General features: G+C 36.1%; 1 protein-coding gene and 1 long non-coding RNA gene across 3 annotated transcripts in view; one reads left to right on the top strand and one right to left on the bottom strand.

Annotated features, from left to right (window-relative positions):
- Positions 1–16578, bottom strand: part of LOC136039606 (uncharacterized) — a 62102-nt gene that overhangs the window by 20617 nt on the left and 24907 nt on the right. The window lies entirely within an intron of this gene.
- Positions 15764–16578, top strand: part of LOC136039604 (excitatory amino acid transporter 3-like) — a 180120-nt gene continuing 179305 nt past the window's right edge. For both annotated transcript variants that reach the window (XM_065723488.1, XM_065723485.1), the window contains exon 1: positions 15764–15851. The gene's annotated coding sequence lies outside the window, so the exon portion shown is untranslated. The remainder of the gene's footprint in view (positions 15852–16578) is intronic.

The raw sequence follows: 16578 nt of genomic DNA, 5'->3' as shown, positions 1-16578 counted from the left end.
AGTTGAAAAAAACTAGTTTTTTTATATAATTTCTGAACATTTTTGAATTTGATCCCTCCACTCTAAGTAAATAGCGAAGAAGACCACACTGCCTTTCCATCACAAACACCAAAAAAAAGAAGAACAATAGGGAATTTTTTAAGACAGTGGGAAACAAATTAGAATGAATATTTCGGCCCTATGTCCAAGGGCCGTCCTCAGCAATACAAATAAAAAAAAAAAAAAAACAACTTACGAGAGGATAAAATCAATAAAACTAAAATGAAAAATTTTTCAAAACAGTCCCAGCATCCTTAGCTCAGCGAAACTCCTACAACAACATAAAGATGATATCACCAAAGCTATGAATTTTAATAATATTACTTCTGTTTCTTTTGATTCTGCTTTCAGTTACCATGTTTTCGAAAATCCTAGCCACAAAAATACTTTTTGAAGAATCCGCCATTATTAGGAATAATCTAGGCATAAAGCAAGTAGTTCGAATAGCAATTGAAATCAGACTTAAGGTTAATAATAATATTTCCTTAAATAGGGATTTAGGAGAATATTCACTGAATGCTTTATGCACAAATTTAATTAAAAATGACCTTACAAAATATTTTAAAAAACCAATAGATATTAACACAGAACCTGTCACAAATAGACCTATAAGATCAGCAGCGAAAAAAGCTAGTCTGGCATTAAAAACCTGTTTTTAAATCATTTTCTTTCATTTCATTGAATTGCCTCTGTTTCATAACAATTTATTTTTCAGTCCTGGTTGAACTTCGCTGAGGTAAGGATGCTGGGACTGTTTTGAATTATTTTTCATTTTAGTTTTATTGATTTTATCCTCTCGTAAGTTGTTTTTTCTTATTTGTATTGTTGAGGACGGCCCTTGGACATAGGGCCGAAATATTCATTCTAATTTGTTCCCACTGTCTTAAAAAAAATCCCTATTGTTCTTCTTGTTTTTGGTCTCCACTCTAAGTGTTTTCCAAGATTTCCGGTTTTCTCCTCGAACTCCCTCCAATGTCACTGGATCCGGTCAGGATTTAAAACAATTGTTTTGAGACACGAGATTCTTCTAAATATAATATTTTATTGAGATCCGATCACCCGTTCGTAAGTTAAAAATACCTTATTTTTTCTAATTTTTCCCAATTAACCGAATTATATCTCCCCCAAATCTCCCAAAGAAAGTGAATCTAGTCCGGTTATGTCAATCATGTATATTGGACTTATGCTTATGCTTCCTACCAAGTTTCATCCCGATCTCTCCACTCTAAGCGTTTTCCAAGATTTCCTGTTTCCCCTTCTATCTCCCTGCCCCCAAAATCACCGGATCCCGTCGGAATTTTAAATAATAGCTCTGAGTTACGATGTCCTTATACATATCAAATCTCATTAAGATCTGATCATCCATTCGTAAGTTAAAAGTACCTCATTTTTTTCTAATTTTTCTGAATTAACCCCCCCCCCCAGCTCCGCCAAAGAGAGCAGATCCTTTCCAGTTATTTCAATCACGTATCTAGGACTTGTGGTTATTCTTCTCACCAAGTTTCATCCTGATTTCTCCACTCTAAGCGTTTTCCAAGATTTGTGGTTTCCCCCACCAACTCCCCCTAATCTCACCGAATTCGGTCAGGATTTAGAATAAGAGCTCTGAATCACGAGATCATTCTAAATATCAAATTTCATTAAGATTTTATCGCTCCTTCGTAAGTTAAAAATACCTCCTTTTTTACTATTTTCAAACAGTTCGTGGTAACGAACTGTAGTAAGGAGCGACCCGGCTCAATAGTAACCAAAACTAAAAAAAATGGAATTTTGGTACCAATAGATAAATCAAAAGAATCGCATTTTAATGCTGATTTTATATATAAGTTTCATGAAGTTTAGTCTTACCCATCAAAAGTTACGAGCCTGAGAAAATTTGCATTATTTCAGAAAATAGGGGGAAACACCCCCTAAAAGTCATAGAATCTTAACGAAAATCACACCATCAGATTCAGCGTATCAGAGACCCGTATTGTAGAAGTTTCAAGCTCCTATCTATAAAAGTGTGGAATTTCTTATTTTTTGCCAGAAGGCAGATCACGGATGCGTGTTTATTTTTTTGTTTGTTTGTTGTTTTTTTCCCAGGGGTGATCGTATCGATCCAGTGATCCTAGAATCTTGCGACAGGGCTCATTCTAATGGGTATGAAAAGTTCTAGTGCCCTTTTTAAGTGACCAAAAAAATTGGAGGGCACCTAGACCCCCTTCCACGCTAATTGTTTTCCCAATGTCAACGGATCAAAATTCTGAGATATCCATTTTATTCAGCGTAGTCGAAAAACCTTATAACTTTGTCTTTGGGGACGACTTAATCCCCCACAGTCCCCGTGGGAGGGGCTACAGGTTACAAACTTTGACCAGTACTTACATATAGTAATGCTTATTGGGAAGTGTACAGACGTTTTCAAGGGGATTTTTTAGTTGGGGGGAGGGGTGAAAAGAGGTGGATATGTTGGGGGAACTTTCTACCGAGGAATTTATCATGGGGGAAGAAAATTTCCATGAAGGGAGCACAGGATTTTCTAGCATTATTTAAAAAAAAACAATGAAAAAATAAATATGAAAAGTTTTTCAACTGGAAGTAAGGGGTAGCATTAAAACTTAAAACGAACAGAAATTATTACGCATATGAGGGGCTTACCTCCTCCTAATACCTCGCTCTTTACGCTTAAGTATTTTTAGTGATTTCAACTATTTATTCTACGGCTTTTGCGATTCAGGGGTCATTCTTAATGAATTGGGACAAAATTTAATCTTTAATGTAAAGAAAGAGGTACTGACGAGGGGATGAACCCATCATATATGTAATAAAACATGAGATCACAAAAGTTCGTTACGTAAGCTAATTTATAAGTTACGTTTATCTTTTACTAATAAAAACATTCGTAAAAAATTTAAAGTTCTAGTTGCCTTTTTAAGTAACCAAAAAATCGCAGGGCAACTAGGCTTCCTCCACCGTTCCTCTTTTTATCAAAATCATTCGATTAAAGCTATGAGAAAGCCATTTAGCCTAAAAAAAAATAAACTTGCAAATTTTGTGTTAATTATATCTCTGCGGAGAACCAAAATCAAACCATGCATTGATTCAAAAACGTTCAGAAATTATATAAAAAACAAGTTTTTTTTAGCTGAAAGTAAGCAGCGACATTAAAACTTAAAACGAACAGAAATTACTTCGTATATGAAAGGGGCTGCTTCCTCATCAACGCCCCGCTCTTTACGCTAAAGTTTTTTACTGTTTTAAAAAGCAGAGTTGAGAGAAAGAGTCAAACTTTAGCGTAAAGAGCGGGGCGTTGATGAGGAAGCAGCCCCTTTCATATACGAAGTAATGTCTGTTCGTTTTAAGTTTTAATGTCGCTCCTTACTTTCAGCTAAAAAAACTTGTTTTTTTTATTTAATAAAAGGTAGAGTTGAAAGAGCCAAACTTTAGCAATAAAGAGCGGGGTGTTGAGGAGGGAACAGCCACTTTCACATACGGAGTAATTTCTCTTCATTTAAAGTTTCAATGTCGCTTCTTACTTTCAGTTAAAAAAAACTTGTTTTTATATTTAATAAAGTTAAGGATTAAAGGGTTGAGAAGTTTCGGGCACTTCAGAATGAATCAAAGAGCAATAATAAACCTACTCAATACCTAGCACTATACGCTAAAGTATTTTTAGTAATTTCAAAAGAGCTATTTATTCTAATTGAACGGCTTTTGTGATTGTGGGATCATTGATAAAGAAATAGAAAAAAATTTGAACTTTAGTGTCAAGAGCGAGGTATTGACGAGGGGGTGAACCCCTTCATTTACGTGATGAAAATATACGAATATAGAAATTCGTTACGCAATTTAATTCGTAAGTTACTTATATTTATTACTAATAAAAATGTTCATAAACAACATTAAAAGTTCTAGTGGCATTTTTAAGTAGCCAAAAATTGGAGGACAAATATGCCCCCTCCCCGCCCCTTTTCCTCAAATTCGTCTGATCAAAACTGAGAGAAAGCCATTTAGCTAAAAAAGGAGCAAATATGAATATGCAAATTTGGTTTTAATTATTCATGTACGATGAGCCAACATCAAAACCTGCATTAATCCAAAAATATTCACAAATTAAATAGAGAAAACTTGTTTTTATTAAATTTTTTTCCAATTCTTTATGAATGATCCCAGAATCACACAGTCGGTTTAATTAGAATAAATAGCTCTTTTGAAATTACTAAAAACACTTTAGCGTAAAGAGCGAGGTATTGAGGAGGGGGCAAATCCCCTAATATACGTAATCATTTCTGTTCATTTTAAGTTTTAATGTTGCTCCTTACTTTCAGTTGAAAAAACTTGTTTTTTTATTTAATTTTTCATTTTTTTTTTTAAATTGTGCAGGAAAATCCAGCACCTCCTTCATGGAAATTCTCTTCCCCCGTTATAATATCCTCCATAGAAATATCCTCCCACTTAACCCCCTCTATCGACTCCACCCCCCCAGAACCAGAAAAAAACACCCCGAAAACATCTGTATACTTCCTAATAGCCAATACTATATGTAAACAATGGGCAAAGTTCATAACTTACAGTCCTTCCCCCGGGAACTCTGGGGGATTGAGTCGACCTCATAGACATAGTTATTAGATTTTTCGACTATGCTGATTAAAATTGGTGTCTCAAAATTTTGTTCCGGTGACTCTGGGGAAAATGAGCGTGGGACATCTTTGAAACAGTTTCAAAATATGTTATATTAACTGCAAATCAGTATTTTTTCTTTGTTTTAAATTTCAGTTTCTTTACTTTCATCAGGAAAACTTTTTGTAGTTAATGTTCAATAAAGTGCTATATTCATGTGAAAATTTAATTGTATTTAAACTTTAAATATCTCTGAAAATTCATAACTTGTTATAAATTCTAGTCTTCGAAGCAAAACAAGTCACAGGAACACGTTCCTGTAATTTGATTTGATCCGGATTCCTTAATAGTTTTCCTTGCCAGTTCTCCGCCACTTAGATTAAAAATAAACTTCGTTATCACGATAAAATGGTGAAAAACGACGCTTTTTAGTCGGGTTCTGTTATTATGTTATTAGTCGGGTTTGGGTTCTGATATTCCCATCTGTTGTTTAAAGCAGCACTAAAACCGAAAATTTTCTTTCGTATAACCTCTTACAGAATGTTAATTGCCACCGGCTTGGTCCAATCCAGGAAAAAAAGAAAAGGAAATAAAAATTATGTGGAATCTTCGATTTTTATGTGAAATTAAATTTAAAAAAACAAGTTTTTTTAAATGAAAGTAAGGAGCGACATTAAAACTTCAAATGAACAGAAATTACTCCGTATATAAAAGAGGCTTTTCCTTTTCAACGCCCCACTCTTTACGCTAAAGTTTGACTCTTTCTCTTAACTCTACATTTTAAAACAGTAAAAACTTTAGCGTAAAGAGCGGGGCGTTGAGAAGGAAAAGCCTCTTTCATATACGGAGTAATTTCTGTTCGTTTTAAGTTTTATTGTCGCTCCTTACTTTCATTTAAAAAACTTGTTTTTTCTTAATTTAATTTCTGAACGTTTTTGAATCAATGCATGTTCTGATTTTGGCTCTCCGCAGAGGAATGATTAAAACGAAATTTGTATATTCATTTTTTTTGGCTAAATGGCTTTCTCATAATTTTGATCGAATGATTTTGAGAAAAAAAGAGCGGGAGAGGAAGCCTAGTTGCCCTCCGATTTTCGGTTAATTAAAAAGGCAACTAGAACTTTTAATTTTTTACGAATCTTTTTATAAGTAAAAGATATACTTAACTTATAAATTAGCTTACGTATTCTCTGTAACTTTTGTATTCTCATGTTTTTATTACATATATGAGGGGGTTTGCCCAATCGTCAGTACCTCGCTCTTTACACTAAAGCTTAAATTTCGCCCCAATTCATTAAGAATGACCCCTGAATCACAAAAGCCGCAGAATAAATAGTTGAAATTACTAAAAATATTTAGCGTAAAGAGCGAGGTATTAGGAGGAGGTGAGTCCCTCATATGGGTAATAATTTATGTTCCTTTTAATTTTTAATGCTGCTGCTTACTTCCAGCAGAAAAAAACTTTTTCATATTCATTTTTTCAATGTTTTTTTTTAAGTAATGCTAGTAAATCCTGCACTCCCTTCATGGAAATTTTCTTCCCCCATGACAAATTCCTCGATGGAGGAAAACCAACCTGTCTCCAACCAAAAAATCCTCCTGAAAACGCCTGTACACTTCTCAATAGCTATTACTATATGTAAGCACTGGTCAAAGTTTTGAACTTGTAACCCCTCCCACGGGGACTGTGGGGGAGTAAGTCTTCCCCAAAGACATAGTCAAAAAGTTTTTCGACTACGCTCAATAAAATGGCTATCTCAGAATTTTAATCAGTTGACTTTGGGAAAATAATCAGCGTGGGAGGGGGCCTAGATGCCCTCCAATTTTTTTGGTCACTTAAAAAGGGCACTGGAACTTTTTATTTCCGTCAGAATGAGCCCTCTCGCAACATTCTAGGACAACTGGGTCGATACGATCACCCTGGGAAAAAAAACAACAAAAAAACAAACAAACAAATAAACACGCATCCGTGATCTGCCTTCTGGCAAAAAATATAAAATTCCACATTTTTGTAGATAGGAGCTTGAAACTTCTACAGTAGGGTTCTCTGATACGCTGAATCTGATGGTGTGATTTTCGTTAAGATTCTATGACTTTTAGGGGGTGTTTTCTCCTATTTTCTAAAATAATGCAAATTTTCTCAGGCTCGTAACTTTTGATGGGTAAGACTAAACTTGATGAGACTTATATATTTAAAATCAGCATTAAAATGCAATTCTTTTGATGTAGCTATTGGTACCAAAATTCCATTTTTTAGAGTTTTGGTTACTATTGAGCCGGGTCGCTCCTTACTACAATTCTTTACCACGAACTGTTTGATAAGGTTTAGAATTCCCAATACAGTTTACTATTGGGGGAACTGGAAAGTTAGTAAAATGCATTTTCAAAATCTTGGGGAGGGGGTTTATTCGTTCTCTAGTGTACACCTGGCACCAGTTTTCGTACTCTAGTGTCGCCAGTGTCAATCCTGATGCCACCAGTTTAAATAACGTCGCCCATGACGTTGCCACGACGTCACCATGCAAGAGGTTACAAGAAATTAAATTTTTGGTTGTAGTACTTTTTAAATTTTGTTATCAGTCTCCAAATTATTATTCTTAGATTACTGAAATAGCTTCACCGAAGGGAATTGTTAAGTGGTCAAGTTCCGTTAAGTACTTTAGGATTATTATTGACAAAAATTTATTATTTAAGTACCATATAAAAGCTATAAGTAAAATACTATCGCGGAATTTAGGGATTATCTGTAAATTAAAACATGTTTTTGCTTTATATGTTTTACGGTTATTATATTTTTCTCTGGTACATCTGTATATTTTGTGTATGCCATTAGATCATTTTGTGAAATAGGGAACTGGGATTACGTCAAGTCAATGTACAGTATAGTTAACATGACGCCTGCAGCTGGATTGCGTGATTTTTATACCCTGGTTTTTATGTACAAATATTGTTATGTGTGCCTCCCAGACTGTTTTACAGGAACATTTAGGAAAAGGTCCAACGTCCATTTTCACGGAACTCGGACAAGTGGAGATATTGAGGTTCCTCGCCTAGTTTCAAGTAGGGCTGCTTTTTCAGTTATTTCTAGAGGGACAAAGCTGAGGAATACGCTTGTCCCAAGTACCAAGAAATTACCCATTAGTCAATTTAAATCTGACGTGCGAGTGGGGTTGCTTGGTAAGCATACTTTTGAAACAGACTAATATTGACCAAATTAAAATTGACAATAATTGCTTATAGTTGTTTTTTTTTTTTTGCTTCAGGATCATGATATTATGTTGTTATATTGTGTATGAATTATTTATGTAAGTTTTTGCGGTACACAGTTTCACCCTGCTGCTTATTATAGATTTATTTAAATTAATTAAATTATTTAATTTATTAAAATTATTTAAATTAAACTAAATCTTATTTAAATTATTTTTTGTCTATTTTTTTTTCTTCTACTTTTGTTCTTTTTTGTTAGTCGTACACCCTCGCAAGCGACGATTTTGGTGTGCTACCGATTGATTTTGTTTCTGTTTTTTATAATCAATTGCTGTAACTACTACTATGAAAAAACATAGATCAAGGACACGGTGTCACACAAACTCCCTGTGACGTGTCATGAATTCTACAAGTTCTACCCTCACTGGTATTTGCGTTACAGAGTTACCACAGCCACACCTGGGATGGCTACTACCGGTGCAGTACCTGTGTATTAACTACAGGTGTATAAACTGGCCCACGGTGCCACGATCCTTACCACCAATTAACTAAAAAAAACTTAATAAAAGTAGGGAGTGATACTAAAACTTAAAACGAACAGAAATTACTCCGTATATGAAAGGGGTTGTTCCCTCCTCAGCACCCCGCTCTTCACGCTAAAGCTTTACCCTTTCTCTCAACTCTACTTTTTAAAACAGGAAAAAACTTTAGCGTAAAGAGCGGGGTGTTGAGGAGGGAACAGCCTCTTCCATATACGAAATAATTCCTGTTCGTTTTAAGTTTTAATGTCGCTCCTTACTTTCAGTTAAAAAAAACTTTTTTTTATTTAATTTCTGAACGTTTTTCAATTAATGCACGTTTTGATTTTGGCTCTCTGCACATGAATAACTAAAACGAAATTTGCATATTAGTTTATTTTTATGGCTAAATGGCTTTCTCATTGATTTCATCGGACAATTTTGAGAAAAAAGGGGCGGATCAGTTTGCCTAGTTACCCTCCATTTTTTGGTCATTTAAAAAGGCAACTAGAGCTTTTAATTTTTTACGAACTTTTTTATTAGTAAAAATATGCATAATTTAACTTACGTAACGAACCTCTATATTCGTATGTTTTTATTACGTATATGAGGGGGTTCACCTGCTCGTCAATACCTCGCTCTTCAAACTAAAGCTTAAATTTTGTCCCAATTCCTCATGAATGACCCCTGAATCACAAAGGCTGTAGTATAAATGGTTGAAACTAATAAAATTACTTTAGTATAAAGATCGAGGTATCAGGAGGAGGTGAACTCCTCATATGGGTAATAATTTCTGTTCGTTTTAAGTTTTATTGCTGCTCCTTACTTTCAGTTGAAAAAAACTTTTTCATATTTGTTTTTTCATTGTTCTTTAAAAAAAATACTAAAAATTTTGCGCCCCATTCATGGAAATTTCCTTCTCCCATGATATATTACTCCATGATAAGTTCTCCCCACATAAACCCCTCCCCCCAAACAAAACAATGTCCCCTGAAAGCGTCTGTACACTTCCCAATAACCATTACTAAATGTAAACACTGGTCAAAGTTTTTAACCTCCAGCCCCTCCAACGGGGACTTTGGGAGAGTAAGTCGTCCCTAAAGACATAGTTATTAATTTTTTCGACTATGCTGAATAAAACGGCTTTCTCAGAATTTTGATCGGGCGACTTTGGGAACAAAATGATCGTAGGAGGGGGCCTAGGTGCCCTCCAATGTTTTTGGTCACTTAAAAAAGACACTTGAACTTTTAATTTCGGTTAGAATGAGCCCTCTCATGACATTCTAGGACCACTGGGTCAATAAGATCACCCCTGGAAAAAAAAAAAATAAACACGCATCCGTGATCTGTCTTCTGGCAAAAAATGCAAAATTCCGCATTTTTATGGCACTTGGTATTAACCAAGTGACATATAGCAGTCGCCAATTCTGTCGGTCTGTCGGTCTGTCGGTCTGTCTGTCGGTCCCGGTTTTGCTACTTTAGGCACTTCCAGGTAAGCTAGGACGATGAAATTTGGCAAGCGTATCAGGGACCGGACCAGATTAAACTAGAAATAGTCGTTTTCCCGATTTGACCATCTGGGGGGGAGTGGGGGCCCGGTTAATTCGCAAAAAATAGAAAAAATGAAGTATTTTTAACTTATCAGCGAGTGATTGGATCTTAATGAAATTTGATGTTTGGAATGATATTGTGTCTTAGAGCTCTTATTTTAAATCCCGACCGGATCTGATGACATTGGGGGGAGTTGGAGGGGGAAAACCTAAAGTCCCGGTTTTGCTACTTTAGGCACTTCCAGGTAAGCTAGGACGATGAAATTTGGCAAGCGTATCAGGGACCCGACCAGATTAAATTAGAAATAGTCGTTTTCCCGATTTGACCATCTGGGGGGGGGGGAGTGGGGGCCGGTTAATTCGGAAAAAATAGAAAAAATGAAGTATTTTTAACTTATGAGCGGGTGATTGGATCTTAATGAAATTTGATGTTTGGAATGATATTGTGTCTCAGAGCTCTTATTTTAAATCCCGACTGGGTCTGATGACATTGGGGGGAGTTGGAGGGGGAAACCTAAAATCTTGGAAAACACTTAGAGTGGAGGGATTCGGGATGAAACTTGATGGAAAAATAAGCGCAAGTCCCAGATACATGATTGACATAATCGGAACTAATTTGCTCTCTTTGGGGTAGTTGGGGGGGGAGTAATTCTTAAAAATTAGAAAAATTAGGTATTTTCAACTTACGAACGGGTGATCGGATCTCAATGAAATTTGATGTTTAGAAGGAAATCGTCTCTTAGAGCTCTTATTTTAAATCCCGACCGGATCTGGTGATGGGGGTGGGGAGTTGGGAGGGGGAAACCTAAAACTTGGAAAACACTTAGAGTGGAGGGATCGGGATGAAACATGGTGGGAAAAATAAACACAAGTCCTAGATAGATGATTGACATAAACGGAACGGATCCGCTCTCTTTTTGGTAGTTGGGGGGGGGGGTATTTCTGAAAAATAAAAAAAAATGAGGTATTTTTAACTTACGAACGGGTGATCGGATCTCAATGAAATTTGATATTTAGAAGGATATCGTGGCTCAGAGCTCTTATTTTAAACCCAACCGGATCTGGTGACATTGGGGGGGGGGGAGTTGGGAGGGAGAAACATAAAAATTGGAAAACACTTAGAGTGGAGGGATCGGGATGAAACTTAGTGGAAAAAAACACGAGTCCTAGATACATGATTGCCATAACCAGAACGGATCCGCTCTCTTTGGGGTAGTTGGGGGGGGGGGGGGTTAGTTCTGAAAAATTAGAAAAAATGAGGTACTTTTAACTTACGAACGGTTGATTGGATCTCCATGAAATTTGATTTTTAGAAGGATATCGTGTCTCCAAGCTCTTATTTTAAATCCTGACCGGATCTGGTGACATTGGAGGAAGTTTGGGGTGGGGAAACCTAAAAGGATGGGAAACGCTCAGATTGGAGGGATTGGGATGAAACTTGGTTGGAAAAATAAGCAGAAGTCTTGCATACGTGATTTACATAATTGGAACGGATCCGCTCGATTGCGGGGGGGGGGGGGTTTAATTCTGAAAAATAAGAAAAATGACGTATTTTTAACTTATGAAGGAGTGATCGGATCTTCATGAAACTTCATATTTAGAAGGACCTCGTAACTCCGATATCTTATTTTAAATCTCAACCGGATCAAGCGTAATTGGGGGGGGGGCAGTTGGGGGGACCGGAAATCTTAGAAAATACTTAAAGCGGTGAGATCAGGATGAAACTGAATGGGAAGAATAGAAACCTGTTTAAGATACGTGACTGACATAACTGGACCGGATCTGCTCTCTTTGGTGGAATTGGGGGGGGGGGGGGTAATATTGAAAATTGAGGTATTTGTAACTTACGAAAGGGTGACCAGATCTTATTGAAATTTGATATTTAGAAGGATCTTGTGCTTTAAAGCTCTAATTTCAAATTCCGACCAGATCCTGTGACATTCGGGGGAGTTGAAGGGGGGAACCGGAATTCTTGGAAAACATGAAAATTGGAGTATTTATATCTTACGAATAGATGATCGGATCGTAATGAAATTTCATTTTTAGAAGGAATTCATGTCTCAGAGCTCTTATTTCAAATCCCGACCAGATCTTTTGACATTGTGGGGATTTGGAGGGGGAAATCTTGGAAAAACACTTGGAGTGTAGGAATCGGGATGAAGCTTGGTGGATAGAATAAACAAATGTCCTTGATACGTGATTGAAAGAATCGTACTGGATTCGCTCTCTTTGGGGGAGTTGGGGGGAGGGGTTCAGTGATTTGGCGAGTTCGGTGCTTCTGGACGTGCTAGGGAAATGAAAATTGGTAGGCGTGTCAGGGAGCTGCACAATTTGACTTGATAAAGACGTTTTCCCAGATTCGACCATCGGGGGGGGGGGGAAAGGGAGAGGAAAAATCAGAAAAAATTAGGTATTTATAACTTACGAGTGGGTGATCGGATCTTAATGAATTTTGATATTTAGAAGGACTTTGTGACTCAGAGCTCTTATTTTAAATCTTGACCGGCATTAAGCCTCTTATTTTCCTTTTTAGATCAATCTATTGATTCATAGAATTTTGTTAGAGCTCATACCATATGATCTCTTGGCTCTTAGCTCTTCTCGCCTCGTCACAAGTGCCATATGAGCTCTTAGCTCTTGTTGTAGATAGGAGCTTGAAACTTCTACAATAGGGTTCTCTGATACGCTGAATGTGATGGTGTAATTTTGGTTAAGATGCTATGGCTTTTAAGGGGTGTTGCCCCCCATTTCCTAAAATAAGGCAAATTTTACTCCCCAAAGACATAGTTATTAAGTTTTTCGACTGTGCTGAATAAAACGGCTTTCTCAGGATTTTGATCGGGCGACTTTGGGCAAAAAATGAGCGTCGGAGGAGAATTTTGAGGCTCGTAACTTTTAGTGGGTAAGTCTAAACTTAATGAAACTTATATATTTAAAATCAGAATTAAAATGCAATTCTTTTAATGTAACTATTGTTGTAAAAATTCTGTTTTTTAGAGTTTTTGGTTACTAGTGAGCCGGATTGCTCATTACTATAGGTCGTTACCACGAACTATTTGATGAATTATAGATCAGATCCAACCCTCTGTCAAACGGTTCGTGGTAACGAACTGTAAGTAAGGAGCGATGCGGCTCAACAGTACCCAAAATTCTAAGAAATAGAGTCTAGATAACAAAGAATACATTTAAAGAGCTAAATTTTGATGCTTATTCAAAATACATAAAGTTTATCTAGTTTAATGTTACGCATCAAAAGTTGCAAGCCTGAGAAAATATGCACAATTTTTTAGAAAGGGGCAAATCACCCCAAAACATAAAGTGATATCAATGAAAAGCACACCATCAGATTCAGCCTATCAGAGAAACCTATTGTAGCTGTTCCAAGCTCCTATATACAAATATGTAGAATTTTGCGTGTTTTGCCACAAGCAAGACCACGGAAGTGTGTTTATTTGTTTTTTTTCCCCAGGGGTCATCTTTTCAAGCCGCTGATCCTCGAAGATCGGGGGAGGGCTGATTTTGTCAGAAACCAGAAGTTCTAGTTCTTTTTTAGAGCGACCAGAAATGTTAGAGGGCAGCTAGCCCCCTTCCCACGCCCCTCTTTTCCCAAAGTAGTCTTGTCAAAATTTTGAGACAGTCCTTTTGTTCATCATAATAGAAAGATATAATAACTATGTCTGCGAGGATGACTTGACCCCCACAGCCCCTGGTGGAAGGGATAGAAGCTATGAACTTTGTCCATTACTTACATATAGTATTGGCTATTGGGAAGTAAACAGTGTTGTTTTTTTTTTTGGGGGGGGGGGGTTACGTAGGAGGATCTTTCCATCTAGGAATTTTTCGTTGGTGAAGGAAATTGTCCATGGAGGGAGAGCTGAATTTTCCTGAATTACTTAAAAAACGATCAGAAATGAGATTTAAAAAAAAACAAGTTTTTTGAACAGAAAATAAAGAACAATATTAAAACTTAAAACGAAAAGGAATTACTACGTATATGAGGAGAGTTATTCCCTTGTCAATACCTTGCGCTTTACGCTAAAGTTTTTGTAAGAACTTTTGAAAAAGCGTTTTGTTCTTATTTAGCGGTCCTTGTGTTTCAGGAGTCGTTGTTAAATAATTGGAACAAAAAGTCAAACTTTAGAAAGCGAGGTATTGAGAAGGGGCAATCCCCCTCATAACGTAATAATTTGTGTTGGTTTTAAGTCTTTTGTGTTTCTCCTAACTTTCAGCTAAAAAATTTGTGTCTTTATTTAACTCTAAAGACGAACTAACCCCAAAAAGTATATACAAACAAAACTAAGGTTGCCTCTGACGCGGCTTAGTGTAAATGCAGCCACTCAAGAAACGAAGCCTCAAATTTGAATTTGCAATGCCCATAAATTAAGAATCAATGGCCCATGATTCAGTTAGCCCGTATGATAACTCATATATAATCAAACAGATCGTGGCAACGATCTGTAAGTAAGGAGCGACCCGGCTCAATAGGAGCCAAAACTCTAAAAAATGAATCTTTAGTACCAGTCAATACATCAAAGAATACCCATCAAATGCTACGAACCTGATAAAATTTGCCTTCTTTTTGAAAAAAGGGGGAACAACTACTTAAAAGTCACGGAATTGAAAAAAGTTCGTATTTGCAAAAATGTGGAATTTTGTATTTTTGCCGGAACCAAGATCACGAATGCGTGTTAAATTATTTTTTAAAAAGATCGAAGGGCAATTAGGCCCCCTTCCACGCCTCTCTTCTTCTCAAAATCGCCTGATCAAAATTTTGAGAGGACCTTTTTGTTCTGCATAGTTGAAAAGCCAAATAACTATATCTTTGGAAATAATTAAGTCTTTGAGGGGCAGCATTAAAATTGAAAACAAACAGAAATCATTACGTACATAAGGGGGGCTGCCTCCTCCTCAACACCTGGCTCTTTTCGCTAAAGTTTCAATTTTGTCCCAACTGTTTAAGAACGAATTGTTAACATAAGGTTCGTTTAATTGGTACATTAGTAAGCGTTTTTAAAAGTGCTAAAAAAAAACTGTAATGCAATGAGCTGTATGTTGAGGAGGCGAAGTCCCCTCATATACGTAATAATTTTTGTTTGTTTTAAGTTTTAATGTTGCTCCTTACTTTCATTTGAAAAATATTTGTTTTTTTTTATCTGATTTCAATACAAAGCGAAGTTTTCATCCGCCATTGAAAATGGGCTGGCCTCTACGAGAGTTTAAAGTGTAAATAAAAATAATCGTATTTGTAAATCTATATCTAAGAAATATAGGGAGATATACCTGATAACAAGGGGCACGGGCGCCAACAGGGCAATTTTAATTTTTCTCAGTTTATTTACGAGAATACCGATAAATGCCATTTTTCAATGAAAATAACCAAATATTTTTTTTTCAAAACTTGGTTCTTCTTCAAAGACAACTTTTAAAAGAGGTAAAACCCCCTTGATCCCCTTCCTCAATACACACCACTGTTTCCAACCTTAACAGAAGTAAAATATTTAGAATTAGTGTGAATACCATATATTTTTTACTTACAACTCTTAGTTTAAAAGTTTTAGGGAAATAAGTGGCACTTATTCCCCATTAGCATGTGTACACCCACCTGACTCCCTGATAAGGGTATATTTCCATAAGTATCATTCACTTCTGTATTTTACCGGCCTGAGGTCCTATTGCTATATTTCATCTTTTGTTATCAGTCCTAAGGAACCCTAATCTAATGATGTACCACAGTCAATATTCATAAATCATAGTGCAAAATGACATTTATATATACAAGAACAATATCTTCAGGCGCTTGCCCATATCCTCTTTCCTGATGTCTTGTTTACTACCGTAACGAAGATCCTTCTCAGAATGTACTAGGATCCCCTTCGTGCTCAGTGGGAAATGATCTAAGGAATTTTTCGTATCCAACTTCCTGTTTTTTTCCCTGGTGAGTTTCCTTTGATCAATTTTCCGTAAATGAAATAACGAGGAATATCAAAAATAAAAAGACGGGAGAGAAATTTCTGAGAAAAATACTTCTATTCATATGCAAAGATACAGCAACGTCCACGGGATTTTTTAATTTTTTTTTGGGGGGGGGATAGTAAAAAGGGCAACATTTGTATGATAATTTGAATAAAAGTACCAGAGATTTGCCAAAATTCCATTATTATTTTTAGGTACATTATCATTATTTTTATATAAAAAAATGAAGCACCAGGGATTTAGCAAAATTCGAATTTTGAGGGACAAGAGCCTCGAGCCCAACTCATTTCTACGTATCTACTTGAAAGGATACATAACTAAAGGATATATAATTTTTCCCTCAAAGCATAATATCCTTCATAGTAGGTTTCTGAGAGAATTACTTCTGAAACTTATTTAAATTACAAACCAGTGTGCCTGGAGCAAGATGGCGTGACCTTTGAACAATGAGTTTATTTGAAGAATTTATCATACAACTTCGCTAAAAAAAAAAAAAAAAAAAAAAAAAAAAGGCATTCAAATAGCAGAAATATGCACCATTTGGCAAAGTTGCTTCTAAGCAAATACACAAGCATTAACTTGGCTGTGATGTTAAATCACATTGGCTCAAATCTATTTCAAACCCAAGGTAATAAGCTAGACTAAGGAGCAATGGTTTTTAGAGGATTACTAATAGGAAAAGGGATAAA

This window comes from Artemia franciscana, chromosome 19 (assembly GCF_032884065.1).
Source record: "Artemia franciscana chromosome 19, ASM3288406v1, whole genome shotgun sequence".
Taxonomy (NCBI): Eukaryota; Metazoa; Arthropoda; class Branchiopoda; order Anostraca; family Artemiidae; genus Artemia; species Artemia franciscana.
This window is presented reverse-complemented; position numbering and strand designations above follow the sequence as displayed.